The sequence below is a fragment of the Vanacampus margaritifer genome, chromosome 10 (genome assembly GCF_051991255.1).
Source record: "Vanacampus margaritifer isolate UIUO_Vmar chromosome 10, RoL_Vmar_1.0, whole genome shotgun sequence".
NCBI classification, from domain to species: Eukaryota; Metazoa; Chordata; class Actinopteri; order Syngnathiformes; family Syngnathidae; genus Vanacampus; species Vanacampus margaritifer.
The window spans coordinates 13,344,546-13,371,875 of record NC_135441.1 but is presented as its reverse complement, the minus strand read 5'-3'; the positions used below and the strand labels follow the sequence as shown (position 1 = coordinate 13,371,875).

Here is a 27,330-nt window from a genome sequence, read left to right as displayed (position 1 = left end):
TCTCCGTCAAACATAAGCCAACACCAACAAACACAACATGAAACAGAATCTTTAATTCCCTCACTTTTGCCTGCAAACATTCGAAAAACAAACGTTTGCCGCATTGCATGGGTGAGTCCGTGTGGAGTGGATTATCATATGATGTGATTTTAAAGTCATTAAAAAGGCATAGAATGGACAAATCTGATAAAACTACAATGACTGAGTGACGGTAGTAGAGAGGTACAATCAACACTAATGTACCCTATTGAATGCATTGCTCAACTGTAAAAGCCATTAATCATACACACTTACAGAACAGCTAGTTGGGTCAATTTGACAATTTGATGCCTTGAGAATTTGTTTTGATAGAAAACAACCCAATTTTGGGGTTCTCTGCTCAGAAAGTTGGGTCAAAATGATCGTGGCTTGTTGACTCAAAACAACCAAATTTGGGTCAAATTGATTCAAGTCGTGGGTTATGTGGTATGTTGAGCTTATTGGTCAGCCATTTTTTGTATTTATTTATTTATGTTTTTACCAAAATTGGACTGACCCGCTAACCCAAGTAGTGGGTCAGTCCATTTTTTGGGGATTCAATATGGACCAACCCGCTATTTGGCTCAATTTGACTGTTGTTTTGATACAAAACAACCTTGGGTAAAATTGACCAAGTAGTGGGTTGGTCCAAATTGACCCAAGTAGTGGCTTGGTCAAAGTTTGGACAAAAATTGGGTTATTTTTAGACCCAGCAATTTTCAGAGGGTAAATAGTAGTAGTGCATAAAAAAATCTGATAAAAACACATAAATAAACCCGATAAAAATAATCATAATAATTACACAAATCCAATATTATTATTATTATTATTACATTAAAAAATTCAACTGAATTAATTTGAGCCCATATTATTTAATGGCCTTGTTCCCTTAAAAAAAAAAAAAAAAAAAAACTATTAATGAATTTTTCTACAAATAACATCATCATTAAAAAGTAAGTAAAAATCATTAAATGAGTTGTTTACACCAACACAAGTAAAGTATTTTTACATTTTGTGTTTTGTTCCCTCAATGTACCTGCACTAAACTGCGACTTTAACAACCAAGTATGTAGGCATCCAAGTCGGTACTGTGCAGTGGAATTAGTGGCAATAGTAGTAAAAAGTGTTGTGTGCCTGTGAGATGGGAATTAAGCACTAAACTGTAAAACTGAAGTCATCTAATCAAGTCCCAAATTCCCAAATTTGGTTGTGTGCTGTTGTGTATCTTCACAAGGAGAAAAAAAAAAAATCCAGGTCACATAATAAAGGGTTTGTACTAAGAGACCGCTGTTACTGTTTCCATAGCAACATTTTTTTCCTTTAGTGTTATTGCGCCTTAAACCGACACTCAATTACAGTATGTTGTTGTTTTTTGGGGGGGACTAATTGGCAAGCCGCCTACTCTGGTTCACTTGAGTCTGTTTTCCTTCCCATGAAGGCAATGGTGGCAAAAAGTGTGGCGACATTGCGAAAAAGAAGACAATAAATGCAAGATGCTGTAACCTATTTGCCAAATGGTTTGTCAACGAATGCCCCGCCCAACCCCCCGTGTCCCACTCCAGTCTAATCCCACTGCAAAGGCTCCGCTAAAAGGATCCATGAGCCCTAATAAGATGAATGGGTTCTGACCCTGAAGCTGCTAAAAGCCAACCTGGCCAATTTATCAGAGTGACCTCTACACTGCTGGCAGACACTCCCGCCTCACCTCTCACGGACGGCAGGAAGGAAGCCTTCAGGGTGGGATCGATATCAGCCTGGAAAAACTATCCGGCACAAATTGGTCATACGATGGCTCAATCTGAGATTATGTCGCCGATAACGTGCGGTCATCTTTGAGGCTGGTTTTAAATATTTGATGTTTTTTCGATTTGCAGTCATAAGGCGATGTTGTGGATTTTAAGTAAAGAAAATGTCATTTTGAGCCAGCGCGATGGATTTGTGGTTAGCATGTCTGCCTCACAGTTCTAAGGTTCGGGTTTGAATGTCACATCGGGCCGCCCTGTGTGGAGTTGGCACGTTCTTCGTAAAGGACGTAAAACAAATCATAATAATGATATTTTTTATTTTTTTTTGTTTATTTATTTGTTTATTTTGGTTTTTGGGGGGAGAGTTATACTTCTATTGAGCCATAATAAAGCCTTCTAAACGCTTGTTAACTTTGTAAATAAGAAATATAGCATCATAAATAAAGAAAACTGTAAATCTGGGAGGGGTGGGCAGGAGGATTAGGGGGGTAATTATCTTTGAAAAATTCACGATAGAGCGAGGTACAACCAAATACAAATACAAATCCACAATATAGTGAATCCGCGGTAAGTGAAACACGAAGTAGCAAGGGACCACTGTATAACCTTAGCATGGAAAATGTACTTTATTATTGTTTAAATTCAACTAGTGGAGTCTCGGGAGTGCCTACCGACATATCAAGTAGAACTAAACAACCCTTAAAAATGAGCTTCTCCACCCATGACTTGGAAATTTGTCTGGCAAATGTTCCAAACCCATTTTTGAGCATTGGTCCAGTATGTTAATGACAAAAACTGCATTTTGTTGGATGAACAGATTAACGTTTTCCCATTTATAGTGAATTGAAATGTAAATTTTTGCCATTGCTCTTTCTGCCAATGATTCGCCCTTAATCTCCTTCAGCGCATTCAGTCAAATACTTTGGGTGCGCTAACTGTTAAGATGTCTAAAATAAACCTGATAATTAAAGCAACAAAGTGCGTTAAAGCCCACTGCTACTTAATGAGTGCCACACTTACAAACCTGTAGTTTTGGTTTGTTTTTGCGTGAAGCTCATTTTGCTTTCTTTTTCATTGCCGCCTCTCAGAAGCTCGTTTCCATTCGGCATTAAGTGGGGCTTCTTGACGTTTGCCAGTAAAAACAACAACAACAAAAAAGGCACAAGTATGATTTTGGGACTTCATTAAAAATGAGAGAGGATTCCTCTTCCTCTCAAAAACGGCAAGAGACGCTTTATTTACAACAGCACTACTTCACAGTTTCCAACTGAGATAGGAACGTTATTTTCATGCCTAGCACAAGTCTTGTGCAGTGTAGCAGAATTTTTGAGTGAATTGATTTCTATAATGATTTGGAGGGATTGATGCAAGCTGTTGCCAAATTTATGAATGAAATATGATGACATCCACCACACGTCTGCCTGCACCTCGATCAAATCCATTAAACACGCATTAAACCACCTACACCACAATTTAGACCCGCTTACTACTTTCTGACACCAAATTTTCATGTGTGCCTGTGGCGTGTAATTGGAAACACCCACAGTCTGCTGGAACGCCCGGCAAGGCGCAGCACGGCGTGCCAAATTCCCAAACACGGTAAACTAGACTTGCCCCGGCACAAAAATGAAGATGTGCCTCTTTTTTTTTTTTTAACTAAGTAAAATATAGATTTTTTGCCCTCTTGGGTCATAAAGGAATAATGACCTTGATTCTATTTAATTACTTTATCAGAGGAACTTACAGAGCCAATCAAAAATGTGATAACATTGTAACAAAAATCTAGATCCCACTTTTGACGCCATATTTCTATTTGACTGGTTGCCAGCCGTATTGGACACCCACCGAACCTATGTTTAAAATTTCCATAAAATTGCCTACCTTAAAACTAATATGTCAATCAAATGTCTTTGCAATTTGCCTGTGGGTATTTTGAATCTGAACACGGTACAATGACATCCCAAGAATTCCATTTTATGTGCTGCCCAGTGTCAGACTGCAATCTGCAGGGTACGTCAAAAGTCGTCCTATGTACTTATTTTTTTTAATCCATTGTTGGAAGATCAAATAATTTGTGTGTTAATTGTGATGAACATTTACCTCGCATACTACTTCAAATTCACTCCGAATTGATTAAATTCACCACTTTTGATCGTCTTTTTGGTGCTAAAGGATGTTCCAAACTAGCAGCCCGTCCTCTTCTTTGTATGAATCCAATCCCTTTAAGCCATGGAGCTTCTTATTGTTGTTTTTTCGACGCACAATAGCATCAGTCATCTCTTTGTTTTCTCAAGGCGATCCTTTACGTCCGATGTCATTCTGCCAGTCTGTACAGCGGCATATGTTTAAAAAAAAACAAAGAAAACATTTTTTAAGCCGCTGCTTTGAACTACCAGTGAGTTGCTTTGCATTTCACGCTGGCGTCCACATTATTACCGTGCACACATCAAAGATTGGCCCTAAATCCCCTGCAGGAAACACAATCAATCTGCTCGGTATGCGCCAGTGAGGACAGTGGGCCGTCGTTCCCCTTTTGAGGGTGTCTGCGCGCTTGACCGATGTGCGTTCGATACCCCAGATTGTGGCTAATCATCATTAGCAGCCACGGCAGAGACAATGACTTTCCTTCAGCCTGGCTCAGGACTGAGAAGGGCAGTGGTGGGTGGGGGTGGGGTGGGGGGATAGGCTGTGGCGGGTTTTTCTTACGGTGGCTTAACACTTGAGTCTGGCTTTAAGGAATTAGAGGAGAAGGGACTTGGGCACAACAAAATGTGCGCTCTGATCATCCATCCGAGTCATCAACTGCGGGCCACTGTAAAGCTGTCTGATGAATTACAAGGAGGGGAAATAAAATGAAAAAAGCCTGAGAGGAAGATAAAACTGTGGAATGTGTTTGATTTTACACATTTATCACCTGCAGATACATGACAAAGTTCCTCGCAGGGAATCGAAAACAACAGAAGGGAAATGAGGACAGAAGCTGATAGTTTGGGGGAATTACCCAAAATGGACAGTAGATTATGAAAAATGTATTTTTCCTTGCGGTGCTTAAAGGTTGGCTCTCTATTACACGAAGTGCCGGATGTCAGCAGTATCCCCTTGAATGAGTGGATCGGGATATTAATGGCGAGTCCGGGGGAACGGGGGGCTTCCCTTGACTGAGTTTGGCCTCAACCAGACACATTTTTCATTGAGTTGTCAGCCAGCCACCTGCTGCAAAGAAGTAACATCTACAAACTCAATGATGAGCACCGGAACGGGGGCCCTTGCGGCTTTGCCAGCTAGTGGCTGGGCAAATGCAGTGTAGTGTAGAGTACTGCTTTACCATCACAGTTGCGGCCCGGGATGCATTGGCATAAAGTTCAATTTACAAGCTAGTGTTGTACTCCTGTGAGACTGCGGCAAAGGAAGAAGAGAGCTGACACGCGTCGCTTATTCTGGTCTCCACAGCAGGGTTTGCCTATTCGGTATCGTCCAAAATGTCTGACAGGGCTTCAATAATACTGGATTTGATGTATTTTTCCCCTTTAGGGCCACCGGATATTCTTTATAGTGTGATTAAAAGCTATGTTATTTTTTTAATTTGATGATTTGCCTTCTGCCGTATGCCCAAAACATCTGGACAAAGGTTTTTAATATGACATTACATTTATATTGACATTTTTTATTTTATATTGACATTTTTTATTTTATATTGACACTTTTTTTTTTTACTAACATGATTTATTTTACTTGCATTATTTATTTATTTATTTTGTAATAGTTTTTTTCATTTATTTTGTATTAAAATATAGTTGAAAATTCTATTTATTTTATTTTATTTTATTTTTATTTAGAATTTGTATTTCATTTAATTCAATCAAAGACATGCTTTTTTTTAAACTGAATTGTTAACATAATTCATTTTTAAATACGGTACACTTTTGTTTTTATTGGACACATTTTAATTAAAATCGAATTCAAAATGAACACAGTAAAAGTTATGAATTAAAATATCAAATTACATTTACGTTAATTTACACTCGGGCACCAATAAAACACACATGACAAAGGCAAATTCTATTTATTTTATTTTATTTAGAATTTGTATTTAATTTAATTCAATCAAATTCAATCAAAGAATGTTTTTTTAAACTGAATTATTCAAGGGATATTTGACTCATTGAGCCATTTTCAGCAGTAAAAAGGTCATATTTTGTTATCAAATTAATTCTGGACAAAATATTAACTTTTTACCGCTGAAAATGGCTCAATGAGTGAAGTATCCCTTTAACATAATTCATTTTTAAGTATACTTTTGTATTTATTGTACACATGTGAATGTCTCCAGGGGCAAATTTAATGAATTATCACACCTGCCGCTACTCAGAACTGAGAAACAGCACTGCTGTCAGTCACCCTGGCTGCTTTGACAGGGAAAAGGGGCTAAAAAAAAACACCCACATTTTCTTTTAAAAAGAAAAAAGTCATAAGTATCCAAATGACAGCTCTGCGCCATTGTGCCCAGCACTACAGTTAACAGAGGTCCAAATGTCACGCGCCGGCAGCAGACAGCGGGGTTTGACCACCGCAACTAAATGGGCCAGGTGACTGCGCCATCTCGTTCTTTTGCCCCCGAGGCACAGCCAATCACTGCTGGGGATAAGTGGTGCCCCAGTCGGGCCAAGCGGGACCGCCGCGGGTATGCGTAGTACCATGCATTATTCACACCCGCCGCTATAGCACTAAGACTTCCACAAAGGGGAAGGCCTACGGTTCCATCAGGACTACTTGTTTGCCATCTATTATTGACGGTGACACCACCGTACTTTCCTCTTGATTTATCGGATTCTATTATTGTGCCTGTGACAAAAGGCAATTTCCAGTAAATTCGGCGGAGTATTAGCAGGTCACCATGCCACTGGTGGACTTGTGATTGCGATCTTAGAAAAATGTTTTAGTTACACACAAAAATGAAAAGATTCCCCAAATCTTCTATGCAAATTACATGTACTCTTGGGAAAGTATTCACGTCTTAAATCTTTATTAGCATACATTAGAGTTTGGCTGAGAGGTCCCGAGATGAAACTCTCTGAGACTTTGGAAAGAGGAGCTTCAGGGCTTAAAACAGAGAATCATAAATCCTGAATCTCAAGACAATGACCAAAGCGACAGAAAGTAGAAACAGCTAGGAGTCTTGAATTTTGGTTAGTTACCTAGCGAGCGATCCAAACAAACTTGAGCACATGCTTTGTTTTAACAACGTTCCAGACACTAAAGCCACAAAAACAAAAACAAAAACATGGTAAACCCAAGCGCTATGTCAAAAAATTGTGCCTTGACAAAGGACATGGTGTTTTTTTCTGAGGTGTAATTGCTGCTGTCTTTGACAAGGAGAAGCACAGAGTGAAGATGCAGTTTGTTATATTAGCTTCTTGCCCTAGCTGCTGGCTAGGGAAAACAACATGCCGAGTATGAATAACCCTTGCAACAGACACTGATGTTTTAATAACTGCCATATTAGATTCAGCTTGGAGCTAAAACGACCAGTCACATTTTGTCATTTGGTAATATGAATTTTAGTGAATACATTTCTCCCTTGACAAAAAAACAACAACAAAACAGTGGATATGTGTTTTGGCTACCTTAGATTCTAGCTAGCTCTCATTCCTGTTAGCTTAGTAGCACACTCAGCTGAACTAGGTATGAACCAACTTTGGAATCCTCTGGAACAGGTGTGGTGCATTTGATTCCATCTGGTTGTGGTGTTTTCACAAAGAGAAGCACTGTGTAAAAATGTAAACTGTTACATTATCATCTAACTAGCCCTCGTTCCTGTTGACGTGGTAGGACGCTCAGCTGGAGAAGGCATGGGTCAACACTGCGATCTTCTGGGACTGGTGTGGTGAATGTGAGTCAATCTGTTTGTGGTGTTTCGATAATGACAAGCAGTCAGTAAAGGTGTAGACGGCTACTTTTGATTTTCATGCTAGATGCTAGCTAGAGAAACCATTATACCGAACAGGCACTCACAACCTTGCAACACATACTAACGTTGTAATGAATGCTTTCTATGTTTTGACCACAAGCTGAAGCCGTAACAAGTTGGATTTGACATGAGGTAAACCCATGTGTCAAAGATTCTACCCTGAAGATATTATCACTCACTTTTGAGGGGTGTTAATGCTGCTGAAGTAGGTCAAGGGAGCTTGTTTCACCACGGCAACACTACAAGGCCTCCATGCTGTTCTCTGATTCGCAGAATCTATTAATGCGCCTGTGACAAAAGGTTGTTTCCAGAAGATTCGTCCGAGTATAAGCGGGTCGCTACGCCACCGGCGGCACCTTGTAATTGCGATCTTTGGCGGGCAGGCTTTAATTACACCGATCGGCGAAACCAAATACGCTTTTTAGCGCTCTTAATGGCAAAACCCAAAACCTTTAGCGCCGCTCATCAGTCATGTCAGAGGTAGGCCTCCATGCGAAATTAATTTCGTAGCCGAGACCCCCAGTCAGACCTAAGTGAAATAAATGAGCTATTGAATTACCGCTTTATGATGCGCTGGAAAAATGACACGGCATCAGCAGCTCCCCAGCAAGATTAAAACCTGCTTAAGTCATTTTTTATGCCTCTACCTCATAAACTGTCATCTGTTTGTTTTTTGTTTTAGCATGGGGGGGGGGGGGGGGTCACATTGTTGAGTGATGTGGGTCAAGTGGTATTAGACTGGAAATTGCAACGCCTTCAGAAAGCCAATGCTGAGCGATGCTGTTGTCAAGCCAAGAAAAGTGAGGACTGGAACGCCGCTTAATACATCAGAAGCATATCATAACAATCTCCAGATAGCAGGGTAATATGCCCCCCTGGGGGGTCTTAACCGGTATACGGATGACATCATAGCAATTTGATTGGACATTGAGGATGTCATGACATCGCTAACACGTTATTGCTTCTATGTCCATGAGATTCCATTTAACTGTCTTGCAGGAAAAAGTACAATGTATTGGAATCAAAAAGTATGAAACCATCTTTGTGTTCGACTTTCGTATGTCCAGATGCTGGACCTTATGTTAACAATTATAATGCATTTCCATTTGAAAAAAAGAATCACTTTTATCGTCCTCCAGAAAGTAGTAAAAAGTACTGTTTTGGAATTAATTAATGTGAAACGTCAAAGACTGTTCGATTTTCAAATGGCTATTGAAGACATAAATCCAGATGTGCCATATGAGGACTTCATAATCAATTTGAATAATAAAAAAGAATATCACTTTAATCATTTTGCAGAAAAGTACTAAAAGTGCAATGCTTTACAATGGATGCGTGCAGAATTGTATTTAGTTTATTTTAGTATTGAAAACGTGTGTCTAGATACCATGCATTGTGCATAAAATATCTTTTCAAACACAGCTTTCACAAAAAGAGTCAATTATTGCAAAATTCATAATGAACAAAATATGTAGCAAGAAATTTAAAAAACAAATGATGGAATAATACATACAGTACAAATCAAATATTAAACCTGATGAAAAAATGCACATCAAATGAAAAAAAACACATTAAAAAGTAATGATTACATTACAAAAGAAAAAAAAGAAGAAAAAAAAAAGAAACATAATACCAACCAAACGAGCTTTAAATATGCCACTGCTCGAGTGAAGTTATAAAAATGAAAGAACAGGAAGAGTCACTACTTTCAGCTATTCAATGCATGGGACAAAATAATACACAAATACGGAAACACTTAAATCCTGATGTCACTTACTAGGCCACGCCCTTGAAAGACACGTCAACAGTGTCGAGTGCAAATGTGTGTGTGATTTAATTGAGCCACTGAGAACCAGAGTGGGCTAACTCCATGTAAGTCATTTTTCAGGCGAGTGATTTCAAATTTCATGGCAGCAATAAAATTGGGGGATTCATATTTTTGTGATTTATATTACTTCTTCCTGATACTTGATGCTGTAATTTTTCTCAGATTACAGGTTGTTCCAAACATCTGTCAATATCTCGTTATAAATGATAAATAACATTCACTTATACGAACATGCAGATGCACCCAGGCTAAAGCACTACATACTTAGTTTCAGGGATGTTTGTGCAAGAGTAAAGGAAATTGGACTTGGCCTGGCTAGTTTATAATGGAGTGCTCCTGTATATGTCAAAACTGGACCTAAACTTTGATTTGGAGTAGTATTCATCTTAGAGAGCAGGGAAACCTCCAAAACCTGCAGGACTACCGGCCCCCGAGGACCGAGTTTGGACACCACTGAATGCCTTTCTATTCATAATTTCATCATGACAATGTGGTTTACTGTAACCACAAATGATATGCAACTAGTCTCTTACCTTGCCTTACATCTGGATTTTGGCCTGTTTTGCTGCCAATTCTCTCCTCTGTTTGTGTGTGGTGGTGTGCCGTGAGATTTGGTCAAATATGTGTCTTGGCTCAATTAATATTGGGAAACACTGCTTTTAATTATTTCGGCATCAAGGTGTCACTGCACATTGATTTCCCCCTCAGTTGATCAAACCAATGGTGTGAAAACGCTGGCTCTGACACATCCGAGCTTCTTCTCATCCCGCACCCCGTTTAGCCCCCGACACCCCACCCCACTCCCGCTCCATTTTCTCCATGCCAACCCCCTGCCGATCTGCCTTTTTCACCATCTTTTCTTGCACGTTCTCTTTCACACGCCCGGCGTATGCTGCTGCTGGTACGAGAAGAAAACCAGCTCTCTCAATGAGCTCGCCTGGAGAAACCGAAGGGGTGGTAGGTGGGGGGTTCTCGGCGTCCTCTCACCCGGGGGTCCCAGCAGGGAGCCCCGTCGATGCCGGGCACCCCGTCCTGCGCCCCCCGCCGAGCCGATGCCTGCTTGCCGCATCGCCATAATCCATATTCTAAAGACCAGCTGGATTAAAAGAGACACTCGATGGTCCCAGACAGTTTTGGCCGCCATTTCGCAACACGTCTTTCTGGATGAAATGCGGCGCTGTTTTCCTCCTTTTAGTCTGGAACATTAAGCACATTATGTGAAGGACGAACTGGCCCGTTTCCCATATTCTTTACTTGTTGCCATTCTCCTCTTTTTTTTTTCTTCACCTCTGTGAAAATGAAGCTCCTTGGCTGTAGGTGGATTGGGTTCCATGGGGGAACGGCCGGGGTAATCTTGCCATGACGGACGACGGATGAATGGAGACGGGTGACCGTCCAAAGCCAGGTTGACGTATCATGTGATTTATTCCCAGGACAATTCTGTTCTCTAGACAGCTGCCCTTCTATTCGGCTCTGATACCTCATGCTAGTCCAATTACTGTGCATAGTACACCAGTGGTTCATCAGGGGTCCGCAGGCCTTAGCTTGGGGTCTGCAAAATGATTGTGGCATATCTGAAACCAATGCAAAAAAATATATATTTTGGTTGTTTGTTTGCTTTTTTCAAAACAAAAGGCTTGCGAAAGATTATTGCAATAATAATGTTTAATTTTGTTTTCTGTTCATTCCAGCTGGCTTTTGAAGACATACCTTGTATGTCCAGATGTTGTGCCATATGATGACAACAACCTTATGAATCACTTTTAATCATCTTGCAGAAAAGTAATTAAGTACATTTTTTTAAAATGGAAAAGTGCTGACTTTGTGCATTAATTCTGGTTCAAGTTGGTCAAAACTTATGTCCAGATGTTATGCATTGTACATACGATTTTCTTTTGTACAAACAAGTCTAATACTTAAGAACTGATAATGCATAAAAAGGTTTATTATTAAGTAAAACAAAGAAAATAGGACATATCAAATGAAAATAAAATGATCAATTTGAAATAAAATTTAACTTAGAATGAACACAATAACATTTTTTGAAATAAAATATCAAGTTACATTCATGTTAATTTATACTGGAGCACCAATAAAACACACATGATAAAGGCATATTCTTTGACACGTCTCATGTGGGTTTACTATGTGTCAAATTTGCCTTGAACATTGAAAGCAGGGGGTGAAACATAAAAGTTAAAAAAACATTCCTTTTTCTTTTTTTTGGGGCAGAATCTTGCACACTTCTCTTGTTTGTGTTTAGAATGTATACATGTACCAAAAGGTATTTTGACCCCTTGTTCCCTCTAACTTTTTTTAATTTATTTTTTTACTTGTGCTTACCTTGTGTCAAATCTGACAGTTTGTGGCTTTAACTCAAGTTAAAAAAATATATAATGAAATCATTCATTCTGAGATTACTTCCCAAAAGTGAGCATTATTTCCTATGTTTACAATGTGCCAAATCTGACTTTTTCCCCTTTGAACTCAAGGTCCAGGTTAAAAATATTAGCACATATTCATCCGAAAGATGTCTGGGCTCGAATGTTGAGCGTTAAAAAAGGCAGAATCCTTGACATACAGCTCTTGTGGGTTTACCATGTGTCAGGTCACACTTTTTGTGACTTTAGCGCTAGGTCATAGCATTGAAAGTAGGACATTTTGGGGGCACTGATACCGCTCAACATTATTATTTTGGGTTTACCATGTGTCAAATCTGACTTTTTCTCCGTTGCTCACAAGAAGGTTGTCAGTTGGATGTTTGGTTTTCTAGCTAGCACCTAGCGTTGGAAGCTGATGTAGCATTCTAAAAGCCAACCAAAATAAACCCATTAACTTATCGGAAGCAACGCTTCTGTGGAGGCGGAAATGTTTAGTGACTCTGTCGTGTGAAAAATGCATTACCCTGCCCATGGGACCGTGTCCAGTTCTAAATCTTTGGTCCTCGCTAAGGAATACCAGGTGGGAATTGTAATGAGGCCATTCATTATTCCCAGAAGAATTGGACTCAGCATCATCTCAGGTGTTGTCGAGAAGGGACAAACACGGACACGCTGCTATCTAATAATAGCATCAGTGTAATCGTTTGATTGAGTCTGCTTGTTTTTTCATCGTGTTGGAAAATGCCACATAGAAGTGCAGACTCTCCGAAAGCACAACTAATTTACACTAACAGTGCACAAACTCATGCATATAATCTTATGTATCCACAATTAATAAGTATAGGATTATATCAGTTCTACATTAAATTAGTACAATATTTGTTGTCATTTTTTTTGTAAAACTAAAAATACATTAGTTTTTTTTTAAATGTGATTCATATTGTATTGTTGTATTGGAATTATATAATTATAATATACATTTAAAATAAATTAAATTAGATGTGTACCCTTTATTAAATACATTTAATTGAAATCAAATATTTTTGTTTAATTTCTATCTAATTCATTTGTTTAGCATCTGATAATTCAAATCATATTCTTTGTAATGTGAAACGTGAGTAAACAGTAGCATTCATTTTACTACATGTCAAACTTTCAAGTCCAAAACGTTGACAGCAGAGATTAAACGTCAGTGGTCAACACATTTGGGATTATAAAGGCAAATCTTTGACACAGCTCCTGAGCGTTTACCATGTGTCAAATCCAATTTTTTTGTGGCTTTAGTTCCATAACGTTTACAGAGGTCCTCAGCTGTTTGTGGGCAATAGAGTCCGGGCTGACCTGCAAATATTGAAAATGCAGAAAACCCAGATAACAAATGGAAAAATATTTTTATAATGTTAAGGAGTTTTTATACATATATATATATATATATATTTATGCCGAACCACACATACCGTATACGGGGCTCCACTGTATTATTTTTGTAATGGCAGAATCTTTGGCACAGCTCTTTTGGGTTTACCATGTATCAAATCTGACTTTTTGAGCTCTGCATTGAAACAAATCCATGCACATTTTCCCAAGGTTGTCATCATGTTTGATGAGCATTATTACCCTTTGTCCGTTTTTGTGGCCTTACCTCTGGGATGAATAATTGAAAGACTGACCTTTGAGAATTTAATAATGATAATTAATAATATAATTTAAGTATGTATTGATATATGATATCAAATGGCGCTCGAGTGTTTACCATGTGTCAAATCAACCGTTTTGGTGATTTAGTTTTTGGTCAAAACATTAAAATTGTGGGCATTGAAGAGGAATAAATTTATTTGTCCTCTTTGTGTGTTCCAAAATTTGAAGACAGATTTAATGTAAGAAAAAACACCTTTGCAAAAATGATTTAATAAAAAAAACAGAGATCTCTGGACATCGTGACAGACTCCAAACATCACGTAACAGGGGGAATTTCAGAGCCCGAATGTGTCTCTTCCGCGTGGAAAATGGCTTCTTATAGTTAAACAGACCGCCTCTCTTTCTTTTGTAGACAAAACATACTCTCTGGGTACTTTTCCGTGAGCGATGGCGCAAACAGAGTCAGGGGTGTGTGTGTTCGAAGCAGATTCTGTTCTCAAGGACCAAATGTGTGTTTTCGCACAGAACGCTGAGAAGGAATCTTTTAGACCAAACAATATGTTCCAGCTTAGTTCAAGGTCAAATGATACTGAGTTCAACACTATCTCACATCTATAAAACATTTCGACATGGTTAATATAAAGAATTAAAAGGTTAACAATGGTTAATATATGAAATAAAGAATTTAAATGTTAATAATATCTAACAGCATTTAGAGGTTTTAATGACTAAATAAAGGCATTTTTATTTTTTTTACACAAGCTCGAATGGGTTTATCATGTGTCATATCCAACTTTTTTGGCTTCAGGTCCAGGTCATGGAAAGCACAGCAGGGTAATTCATGGTCCTTGATGCCTCTCAAAAGTGATCATTACATTTCCCAAAGGCAGGATTTTTACAGCTCTGCTATGTGTCAAATCTGACTTTTTTTTAAACTCTGGATTGAAACAAATTCATGTAATTAAAACTAGTTGCACAGGTTTTAGAGCATTGCTACCTTTTGGTTTACCATGCGTCAAGTTCCTCCTTTTTTTTGTCTGGATGTTCCTTCCAGCCAGACGGCGTAACGCGATCCAGGATAGAGTGGTGCAAAAACACTCCCGTCTACGAGGCGGAGGAGGGGTGTTGTTGGTGGTGATGATAGCGGGGAGGGGGGAGCGGTATGGGGTGTGGGGTGGGGGGTAGCCCATGAGAGCGTGAGTGAAAAGAGAGCAAGAAGAGGAGGAAGGAGGAGGCTTGTAGTGGTGGAGAGAGTGCGGCAGACAGCGACTCGGCTACTAACTACCGCGACACCCCGTGCGACTTCCCGCACCGACACCGGCTGCATCCATCCTTTTGAGGGGGACAGGGGGGCTTCCAGCATGGTCGGAAGATAAAAAGGAGAAGAGGAGGAGGAAGGGTTGGATCGGGGAGTGCTGCTGGCTGGCTGGCAGGCGATGCAGAGCTGCAACGCCGCCTAACAAGTGCAGCTTTCAGTCTCCAGTCAGGGAATCTGCTCACGAGGTAACAACTTCTTTGTTATAGCTTGCCTGTCAGGAGCACCCTATTCAAATTGCATTGCAGCTGTTGTAGTGTACGTCAGAGACAATACATACAATTATTGCATTGTAATGTGTGTGCGTGTGTGTGTGTGTGTTTTAGCTGGGGGCCCTCATTGAGACTGCAGACTGTTGTGTCTCCCCATGTGCACTGTCTGATGGTGTTACCTCCACCAGGGAGGGTCACGCTGTCATCCTGTTTAATTGTTGGCAGGATTGTGTGGGATTTAGCCAATGAGCATGCAAGTTGGATCAAAAGGGTTACGGGACTGCAATTTGGTGCTGGTCCAATTGGTTGAGCCTTGGCGGAGGTCTGCGATTGGTCATGCCTCCACCAAGGAGATATAGATTGTTTGTGATGTTTTATTAAACACCGTATAGATTATTTGTGTTGGTGTATTTCAGTTTTGAATTGTGTAACCTTGGTGGAGGTCTGTGGTTGTCCAAATACTAAACCGGGCGGTTATATCCACCAAGGAGGAAATGCATTTCTTTGTTTGTGGGTATCCTGGTGAGCAATATAAAACATGTTGGACACATTATTATTTATCGCTTTTTTGTTTTTTTTCCAAAATGTTGTCTTGGTTGAGGCCTATGATTGACTGTCGTATAAGTTACCTCAGCCAAGAAGGCAACATGTTTGCTTGTTTGTTTGTGTTTTGTTAATCATCATTAAACCTAATAAACTGAATTTCATGTTTTTTGTTGGTTCTGAATTTTGACCTTGGTAGATGGCAACTTTGACCATACTAGTTACCTCCACCAAGGAGGCAATGCATTTGTTTGCTTGTGAGTGTACTTGTTGGCAATATTAACCAATATGAACTCAGTTTGAGCTTTTGTTTTGTGGATCGCAAACTGGGATTGTTCAGCCTTGGCGGAGGTTTATCCTTGACTCAGTTCCATACCAGTAACCTCCGCCAAGGAGGCAATGCATTTGTTTGCTTGTGAGTGTACTTGTTGGCAATATTAACCAATATGAACTCATTTTGAGCTTTTGTTTTGTGGATCGCAAACTGGGATTGTTCAGCCTTGGCGGAGGTTTATCCTTGTTCCATATCAGTTACCTCCGCCAAGGAGGTAATTTGAGGTAAAAGTGTTGCTTTTCTGAAAGTTCTGGTAAGCAGCATTACACACTATGAAGGAAAGTGAATAATGTTTATTTTGTGCCACCTTTGGCTGCACTTACTTTAAAAAGTCTTTTGTTGTATGTCTCTACCAGCTTTGCACATCTAGACAGACGCTGACATTTTTGCCCATTTTCTTTGCATAAGAACACAAGCTCAGCTAGATTGGGTGGAGACCATCTGTGAACAGCAATTTTCAAATCTTGTCACAGATGCTCAATGGGATTTAGGGGTCCCTCTGACTGGGGCATTCTAGCACATAAATATGATCTGATTTCAAACCATTCCATTGTAGCTCTGGCTTGTTTCGGGTCATTGTCTTACTGAAAGATGAATCTTTTTCCCAATCTCAAGTCCTTTACAGCTTCCAACAGAATTCCTGCCAGGGTTGACCTGCTGTATTGACCACAAAATTCAACTTTGGCCTCATCAGACCAAACCACCTTATTTGTATACATGGCTAACACGGCTTCCTATGCCTTTTTTTTCCCTTCTTCTTGCCACTCTTCCATAAATAATAATTTGTCGAGTATACAAGTTGTCCCATTCTAACAACAGAACCGTGGCTTTCTGCAGCTCCACCAACCTCCTCCTCTTGGCTGCTTTTCTGATCAATGCTCTCCTCTGTCACTCTTTCAGTTTAGGTGGATTGTCTTGATTGGTTACTTTTCTCCTCATTGGATGATTTGACCATGCTTTAAACTTCACAACTTTATCCCTGACCTGTCTGCTGAGTTCCTTGGGCTTCATGATGCTGTTGTTCACTAGTGTTCTCTGACAAACCACTGAACAGGTTACATTTATCATTTAGTTCACTTCACAATTATGTGCTACTTTATATTGGTCCATCACACAAAAAACTCAAAAGGATACATTCAAGTTTATGATTGTAAGGTCACAAGATGTGAAAAAGTTCAAGGGATATGAATGAATACGTTATAAAGAAAATAATGTTCTGGTATGGATTTTCTGTATTAGGTCCTGTGTTTTCCCATGTTTGTGTACATTTCTGCATGTAACGTATTTTTTATTTTTTTAATACTGATGCAACTAGAGATTGCCTGGCCTTGCTGGAGGCCTGAGCTCTACTAATTAGCCCTCTTGGAATGGCTGTCAGTTTTTCTTCCAATGAATCCATTGCCTTTTTGGGGCCCTCAACATACCAACACGCACCAATTCTCACAAGCGTGTATACAATCAGCCATCGACACCAAGTTCACAAATCAACCTGAACTTTAGTAGACAAGTCAAATATAACATAGATGTCTCAAGGACACATGCCCGAAATTGAATAGGACTTCAGCCATTTTGGTTTGAAGCAGTCATTTTAGGCCAATTCAAACTCCCACTAGGGAACTTGCCCATTCAAGCCCCAATTAGAAGCGGGTACAAAATTGTGATGCTTTTATTGCCTACGCCATTTTGATATACCCTCCGTGCTACATACTGAACATAGCATCGGTGGCTAATGCATGCAAACAAGCCAGTCGAGGTGTTGCTTTTTCAGTAGACTTTGATGAATGGTGTGGCATTGACGTCACGCGCCTGCCAGACAGAGACGGATTGAAGTGCTTAGCACACCAATGGCCACCAAGACAAAGAGTAATTGGTGCGTGGTGAGTGTTGGCCAGTGTAAATGGAGTGGATTGTAAATAGTGACGTTTTGTACCGAAAGGCTCCAAATAATAAAATTTTCAGCTCAACCAACCAAGTGAAAACATAGAGAAGATGTACATTTAAATGCATTTTTAAATAACTCCGACCGACACTTAGGAACTTTCAGTTTACGTTGATTTTGGCGGCGCCATATGGACAAAAGTGGTATTGTTACGTCTGAGAGAAACCACATTTCAAGCGCATTGTGTGTGTGTGTTTTTTTTAGCTCACGCCGGGGAGTAAAATCCGGGCCAATGTTGATCTTGGCTATCCTTTTATCCGGGTGGCTTCCCTTTTCCTTTTTTTTTTGTCTCCTCAGGCAGGTTTTACCAGAAGAGCAGTAATCATGCATCAACATTCAAATTGACTTCCGTCTTTGTAACGAATGGGGAAAGGGGGAAGTGACGTATGCCATAAAGCAGTTAGCACATTTGTAGTTTTTTTGTGTGGCAGTGTTCCTACCAACCTTCTCAAAGTTGCTTAATGTCTGTAAAAGTGATACAGACCCCCTCAGGCCATGGCAAAGGTACAATTCAACTAGTTTTAAGTAGATGTTTCATTAGAAGAGTTATGAAAATATTTAATTAAGGGAGATAGTAGTGCTACTTTAAGAGTGTGATAAGAAAGAGGAATATTCTCATTATCTTGCAAGTGGCAAGACACTATTTTGGATAATAGTGCAGTAGTCAATGGCAGGAAGTTCGGTTGTTGCTGCTAGCATACTGCACTCCATGCGTCTGGTCTGTACAAACTCCTCTGGTGTGAAATTTGCAAGTTCTCCTCATGACTTCTGACTTCCTCCCAAATTCCCAAAACATGCATGGCAGGCTAATCAAAGACTCAAAATTGTCCGTAGGAGTGATTGTGAGTGTGAATGGTTGGTTGTGTATTATCCTGTGATTGGCTGGCAACCTGCAGTCCAGGGTGTACCCTGCCTCTTGCCTTAAGTCAGCTGGGAGAGGCTCCAGCACGCCTGCGAACTTAATGAGGATAACCCCTTATCCTTCCCTCCTTTTTTTTTTGCCGAAAACGCCTAAAAAAGCTGCACCCAAAGTAAATTTGAAGCTGTTTGATATTTATTTTTACATGCATTAACATTATTACCTCCAGTATATTTTATAATGGATTGTATTTTTTTAAACTAATTTATAATTATTATTATTATTATTATTGGTAGTAATAGTAATAGTAGTAGTAGTATTTAATTTTAGCATACCTATTATTGTATGCTTTTATTGGTTGAATACATTTCATTTTATAATACGGTATTTATAATTATTATTTATTTATTTATTGATTTATATTATTTTTAAGATTTATTGGTACTTATTTTTAATTTAAATAAAGTTGCATTGATTTTTAATTGCTTCATTCATTATCCTCTTGCAATATACCGAAGTTACTAATTTGTAATTGATAGTGATATATATATTGCGCTGTATTATTTGAATACTGTTCTGTCTCTACTGTGATACAGCTTGCAAAGCAGTTTTTTGCTGCATCTGCAGTGTACAGTTGGAGCGGGGGGGAGGCGGGGGGTGTTGGTCTGTTGTGATCCAGCCGTCTTTATATGTGTCACTTGTAATTACATTGAAAAATTAGGTTGCTGCGCACAGGAGAGAGCGCGAGAGTGAGTGAAACAATGCATTGCTGAGTAGCGTACTGCTCTACGACGTGCTCGCCGAGGTTCGCCGTGACATTCGGCACCGCTGCAATCACGTCGTTGATGTGAGAGACATCATAAAGGGCTGATGGGATGTCACTATAATTTTAGAAACCTTTTTGTGAATGCATTATTACTTTATAACAAGTGGTTGTGTTTATTTCCATAGTGCAGGATAGCGGATATCATAAACAGGCTAGAGGAGATATCAAATAATTATGATATACTCTACGTTGTGCATATGGTCTTATTCCACTATGGATTACTTGTAGTCATTCTGTTTGTTTCTATTTTTTCAAAATGGTGGTTAACATGAGTAACTAGTGAGAGGAGCAATTGCATTGCCCATATCACACATTCATTGTGTGTAGGCCTGTGCATAACTGAGCAGCCGTTTGAGTCATTCTGTTTAATTACTATAGTGCAAGGTAGTAGTTAACTTTATCATCTGGCAAAAGGAGCGATCATATTATCGTATGACATACAGTACGTAAGAAAGTGTGCCGTGGATTATTTTGTGGACTCTTGTGTCAATTATTTCTGTTGTTTGTTTATTTCTATTGTACTTGCACGGTGTGGGTCATGATTAACTGGCAATAAGAGCTATAGTAAAAATAGTATGTGTACGTTGCATGTATGACTGTAAGTGAGCGTACACGTATGAAGGACTAAACGTGCCAAAATTAAATAAATGAATACACCATTAAATAATTTAATAAATGTGTCATTAATGAATGAAATTACCTATGATTATTTGTACAGTATATATATATATAATTATTTCTCTATTTAATTAATTATTTCATGGTCACCGTGTTGCGGTGTTTCATGAATTAATTTTATCTGTCAAACTCACCCATCAAAGTTTGGTGAGCAGGTCCTTAACACCTGATTGGTCACCCTGCTCACCAAATCAAGGCGAATCCATTTCAGAATAATGAATTGATGCAGAGTGAGTAGCTAGTAAACACAATTCGATAGGCTGGGTGGCGCTATTCACCTCAATAGGTGCGTTACCATTAGACTCAGATTTACGCTCTCCATAGGTGCTTTTTGAGACGTGTTGAAATGCAAGTATTTCGCAAAACTTTAATGGAAAGACTTTTTTCGCATATCGTGTAGTCATGTGACCCCGCCCGGTAAAAGGAAGAAAAGGAAGTAGGAAGTACAGGGCCACTTGTATTTCCTGAAGAGAAAACAACAAGTCTTACTAAGCACAAAGCGGTTTAGCTATAGAGTCAAGGCTGCCGCGGCTCCATACACACATACTATTTATTGTCGTGACGTTCATGAGGAGCCGTGAACGCCTACAAGAACTGCAAGATATTACGAGAACTACGCCTCAGAAGCAAATAACTCTTCAATGGAAACACCTACAAGTCAAAATTGTACTTAAGCGGAATAGTAGAAATATCCCTTTTATTTTGATGTTCGATCAATCTGTATCAGCAAAAAAAAAAAAATCTATCACCTTAGCCGCCATGTTTCTTTTTTTTTTTTTTGTTCACCCTGTTACTGAGTTCGCCAGCTCGCCGCCATGTTTCTAACCACTTCAGGCCGAAGCAGTCGATTAGACAAGATTTGAGTGAACCGGGCTTTAGCCCCGCCCACTAACTTTGACGGGCGAGTTTGACAGATAAAATAATAATAATTAATTATTTCATGACACATATATTTAATTATTTAATGGCGTATTCATTTATTTAATTTTGGCACTTTTGGTCCTCCATACACACGCAGTGGACACATTTTACAGTTTATTTCTAGTTGTTAGTGTTTATTTGCATTGTGCAAGGTTATCATGATTAACTGATGTGGAGTATTGCATAATCATTAGACACTTATGATACATACATGTGTTGTGTGCTTTTTTGACTATGTGGATTATTTCTAGTCGCTTAATTTATTTCTATTGTGCAAAGTGTCAATTTTCATGAATAACTGGTGAGAGGGTTGCTCCTTTAATGATATGACACACACATTTGACACTGGACTACTTTTTTTCTGGATTATTTCGATTATGTATTTATTTATTTTGTGCAAGGTGGCAGTCAACATGATGAATTTACATGGGAAGCGGTCAAGTTACAGTAAACGTTTGACTCGTCAACGTCATGTCCTTTTGATATTCTATCCACGTCGTTCAGTAGCGTGTATAAAAAAGAATCATGTTCAAATTCCGAGCCGCATGTTTTGAGTTAAGTTACTTTGCGGGGAAAAAAAAGCCATCAACACGGCGAGGAAGATGTTAGCGGGGTTATCCAAGCTATTTATTTTGGAGCGCGATCCGAAGCCCGCTGTTATCAAAGAGACTATCCATGCGGCACATTAATACGAATTAGCGAGCGGGCAACGCAGGCGGGCTTTGATCAGAGGTGTGTACACTGCAATACTGGGGTAGAGTCAAGTGTGGTAAGGTATCACTGAATCCAATTATTATTATCAGACAGTTGGCGTTCCTGAAATTCCAGTCTTGTTCCCAGATTGCTATCTTTTGCTTGCCTTCCCAGCTGCTCATTATGATGCATATGTAACGCGGTGGGAAGTTGAACTTCCGTGTAGTGTTTTTATCTTTGGCTGGTCCACTCATGAATTTGCCTTTATACCAGGACCACATTTAAGTACAGTATGAGCGAGACCAGCTGCATACAGTGAAAAATTGTCTATGCAATGGTGCTTTAAGATTTAAATTTTTGTCACTTTTTTAAGATAATTTGTTCCTTGACCACACTCTTAACTCAGATGATCTTTCCCATTGAAAATAATGGAAATGTCACGAATCTGTTCCAACCTCCCACCCCAAAAACAAATAATCCAAATACCACTTGCTGATATTTATATATATTAAAATACGATTGATTTTGGAAAAAAATGCTCCACTTAGCGGGGTAATCGGGTAAAAACCAGTCATAGCTCATCTGTTTTCTGAAGCTGAACTGTTATTGGTCGTAATCTGAGCCCTGAGCGACTGTGATGTCATTTTCACTCTTCCACAAAAGGCAAAATGGCCGCCCCCTGAAATGGATAAAAATGGATGCATTTTGCTGCTCATATTCCACAAACACAATATTAATCGCAATGCCGTGTTTAGAATGGGGGCACATTTTAAAAAAAATATTTAACCTTTGTTTAACCAGGTAGAAATGTTTGAGAACTAATTCTCATTGACAAACATAACCTGGACCTGCACATGCAACATATTATTTTGTAAAGAAAATCTTTGGGTTGACTTCCCCTTTAAAGAAAGAAACAAAAAGACAACGGTCACTGAAGTACAGTAACTAACTGCTAACATAGTAATAAAAAGGAAAACAATTCCAATTGAAGCAGCAATCAGCAATGAACAAGGCCCCTGTGCTCTCATTTTCCTGGCAAATCCTCAAAACGATCATCAAACTTTGATGTTATGTTCCACCCACATGAATTGCCCACATTAATCGCAATTATACAACTGTCTCGGATACTTTCTTCCGATTGGGGTATTTGAATGAATTCCCTAAAAGGAAAAATACGAGCCCTAGATCTTGCCAAATATATCTTCTTTGACCTAAGATGGCTGATTTCCTGTTGTATTTCATGGATTGCTGCTTGAGAATTTTTCGTTTATCCTGATATGATAGACATGTTCACCCAATTTTAAGTCAATCTGTTAAACTAGTATGAGTTTTTTCCCCCTATTTTCTATGGGTGATACAAAGTGAAATTGAAAACGCATATCTTAATCAGCATATATTTGCTTGCAACAATAAGTGAGTTTTTAAGAATGTTGATGTCTCCAAAAAGTTGATTCAATCTGGCAAGACTAATGAAAAGGTCAAACTTGGATACAGAATCACAAACTACCCATGAATTCGTAATACATCTAGAATGATAATTTACCAATTTGAGTGCATTGGCCTGTGAAGTTTCTATTTCACAATGTAAAAAAAAACACTTGTGGAGGAAAACGCTGCCTTCAGATTGAATAACGCTGAATAGTTTGAGGGTGAAAAGTGTAATTCTTGCTTTTAATGACGTTAGAGCCTGTCCCGTTCAGTTCAATCCTAACATCGCTCTCTTTAATTGAAGTATATTTCATATTTCTATCTCATTATAAAGACTTTTCATCATCCTCGCTCTCTGTTATGACTGCAAATCAGATTTTAATTACTTTTGCCCTGAAAAGACAATTGAGGCTTTCAGGTGCGACTCATCCTTGTACATGTGCAATTTGACTCGACAGAGCATTAATTGAAAATTTAGGATAAAAAAAAAAGTGACTGTTTCCTAGATGGCGTCACTCTGTGGGTAATTTCACACTCATGTGCACTCCAAATACCTAATAAAGGTTATTTAATTTCATCATGAAATCAGACTTTAGCAAGTTAAACAATCATTTACAGGGGCATGTCGTGGGGCAAAAATGCACTGAAGCTCGTCCTAGCAGGAATTTAGTAAACTATCATACAAAAATGGACGCTGTATTTAGAAGCAAGCATTGGTTAAAAAAACCCCAAAACAAACACTTGTGGAGGAAAAAGCTGCCTTCAGATTGAATAACGCTGAAAGGTTTCAGAGTGAAAAGTGTCATTCTCGCTTTTAATGACGTGAGAGCCTGTCCCATTCTGTTCAATCCTACCACCGCTCTCTTTCATTGAAGTATATTTCATATTTCTTTCTCATTATGAAGTTCATTGAAATAAAATAAAAGTTCATTTCAAAGTCAAGGTGTGACATATTTTGCAAATTGATCGCTATAAAATTCACGTCTCATCTGTGTCAACTCCAGGATCCGGAAATTAGCGACATATTATTTTTATATTTATTTTTCCAATGCAGTTGAATGTGGATCAGTTATTCCAGAGCTCAATATCTATCAATAGTTTTTCTCTATTCACTGGCTGGGATGTTGATGGTCACTTTTCAAAAAAGTCTGACGCTTTCTTCTTAGCCAACTTTGGCTACCTTTGTTAAGTTTTCCCGTTTTTCACCAAAGCCCTAAATTTTACAATGATCACTAAAATAAATTTAAACTGACAAAAGTAATAATGATTTAAAAATGGCTAAAAAGGCAATTTTGTGTTACAATAAAAGGTGTTCTTTTATTTTTTAAAGCATCAGTTGATAAGGGTTCTTCTGAATAGTCCAATGAGCAAAACATTTCGCAAAACATATTGGTCAACTCCACATCGACGTTTTTTAAGATTTACATCAACTAATAACTAATCACACGATTTTGGCATCACATCTTCAAATCAGACAATTCACAGAGGTCTTTTGACTCTGATGCTGTTGCTGGACTACAACGCTCTCTGGAGCAGCGACGTGTCAACACAGACTTCATACATTTAGGCCAGTTAGAGAGTACTAAATTTAGTGGGTTGTGCATGAGATTAGAGATTAGCCTCGCTAGCTTTGGTTATTCCAATCACTAGACAACTAGACTTAAAATGTGCATACTAGCGCGAATGAGGGCAACTCCATCTTCATCGCCAAAAATGTTGCATCCAATAATACTTAGCTTTTGGTTTTGACATGATAGTTCTGTGTATAGTAAATTCAATCTTTGTTCCTAATTAGTGGAAAATAATGTTTCCTTTAAAGCTTTTAAATCAATATCCCTCTGCTTGTGTATGACTACAACATCCAAAGAAAGGGGAAAATTGTCCACGTCGGTCGATACATTTTTATCCTACTGAGTTGTGCCGACAAGAAAATGGAGTCCACAGGTTCTGGATTTAACCTTTAACCACATTTTCACAGAGCGCAGCACGTGACCGAAACACTGGGCCCGCAGGTCACGGCGACCCATAAATATCAGCCACAGCATCCTCCCATTTGTCCGTGTGTGTGCGTGGTTCAGCTAACACGGTAGATGGATGGATCTTCATGGATCATCAGGTGACCACATGTAATCATTTCCTTCAAGAGAAAAAATGGCAAATAAGACAGGGATGGGTTCTTTAACGCTAAATTATAGAAGTTTTAAATGTAATTATATTAGAAATACAATTGTAATTTTTTCCCATTTCCCATTTTTTAAAATACATTTTTACATCTGGCAACCTAACTGACCAACATATCTGTACCCTAGTAAATTACAATGATGGCCAAACATCGACAGACTTTACATCATATTAATTGAAAAAAAAAAGATCGGTGCCATCTGACTTGTTTCTTCACTCATGTGGAGCATTTCCACATGCTGATCAAATTGAAGTGCCAATCACATACAATAATCGTAATTATAGGCTTTTTGGGTTATAGATTTATTTTTTATATTTTTTTGCATTTGAAGGGTCACACGTGCATTGCATCGCTTGCAATGGCAACTCTCATTTTGCACTCCTAGAATGCAAAAACATGCGCCACTTCAAAGTAGCCTCGAGACGAACCGCACGCACGTCTTTGGCGAAGATCAGTATCATTTCCAGATCCACTACGAAAGTTAATTTCACAGTCAGGGTGTGACATATTTTGCAAATTGATCTCTATGAAATTCACGTCTCATCTCTGTCAACTCTAGGATCCGGAAATTAGAGACATATTATTTTTTTAATATTTGGCCCTTCTCATGTAAAAAGCCTCTTGTTTCACTTGCATTAAATACTTGAAGAAAAGTGCTTAAAGGCAGATTTGTATGAGAGTCAGATCATTCATCACTAGCAGATTGTAGTATTAATGCGATTAAATGCATTGTTAAGCACGTTTGAGTTAATTTGTTCATGATTAATGCGTGAATCTTCATTTGGCAAATACAGGAGGTGCTTATCTTCAGTATGAAGGCGTGCAAATGAGCTCTTTTAGTTCTAAATAACTAGCTAATGTATTTTGAGCTGAGAGCAGCACCATAATAATTACTTGGACTTAATACCTTAGACTAGACTTTATTTGGGCTCCATGGCATGACAAGTATTATGTTTAGATTTGAAATTCTATTTATTTATTTATTTAATATAGTGTGCCTTTTGTTTTCGAAAGAAAATATGCTATTTTTTGTGCCATGCCAATCTGGCAACCCTGGCAATGGATGAGGGCTGAGGCGGCTCGGCAAGGAGAAGCTTCAAAGATGAATACATTTTAATTCAAGAATTATCTTTTGATAAAACCGGGAAAAAGAAAATAGCAACACGCAAGGTTTGCAACTCTAAGATAAGAGACTCAACAGCTGTGGCGTTTACCTTCATCTATCAGACGCAGGTAAGATAGCTATGTGAAATGTAAAGCTAAGCTAGCTAAGTTAGCTTTGATGGTTGAACTAGCTCTTCAGTAGCTGCATAAACGTTACGTACACTTCATGTCAGTTATGCATTATAAGACAATAAAGTGCTTGATTAGACTATTACCATTAAAAAAAAGTGATCGTGATTTAAACAGACATGTTTGGACTTCACTTTGAGTTGCTAGATGTCAAAATGTTAGTGCCTCTCATTCTACAATTTCCACATGCTAATAGACAGATTAGCACCAGAAACAACGTGTGTAGTTTGATCATGATTAATTATATCACCACAGTGTTCAATACATTGGTATCTGTAAACATTCATTAATATTTAAAAAAAAATCAAAACAAATATAAATAATGCAAGTGTATATAAAATAATTTTGTATAAAGTTTGTTAAATTTTTAGAAAATCGAAATTAATATATCAAAATTGTAAGATTTGATTTACGACTTGCTTGAACCAATTACTATGACTTGACTCGACTTGTTTGAAATTTTGTGGTGACTCCCGTTGGCTTGCTTATTTTCCACAGTAACTTGGCTTGAAACTTGAAGGTTAGAACT

General features: G+C 38.6%; 1 protein-coding gene across 7 annotated transcripts in view; it reads left to right on the top strand.

Annotated features, from left to right (window-relative positions):
- Positions 1-27,330, top strand: part of LOC144058866 (teneurin-3) — a 222,257-nt gene that overhangs the window by 45,596 nt on the left and 149,331 nt on the right. Inside the window, exon 1 of one of the 7 annotated variants that reach the window (XM_077577470.1) lies at positions 14,818-15,081. The exons of the other annotated variants lie outside the window; for them this stretch is intronic. The gene's annotated coding sequence lies outside the window, so the exon portion shown is untranslated. Of the gene's footprint in view, positions 1-14,817; positions 15,082-27,330 lie in introns of those variants that run through there. 7 annotated transcript variants of the gene reach the window in all.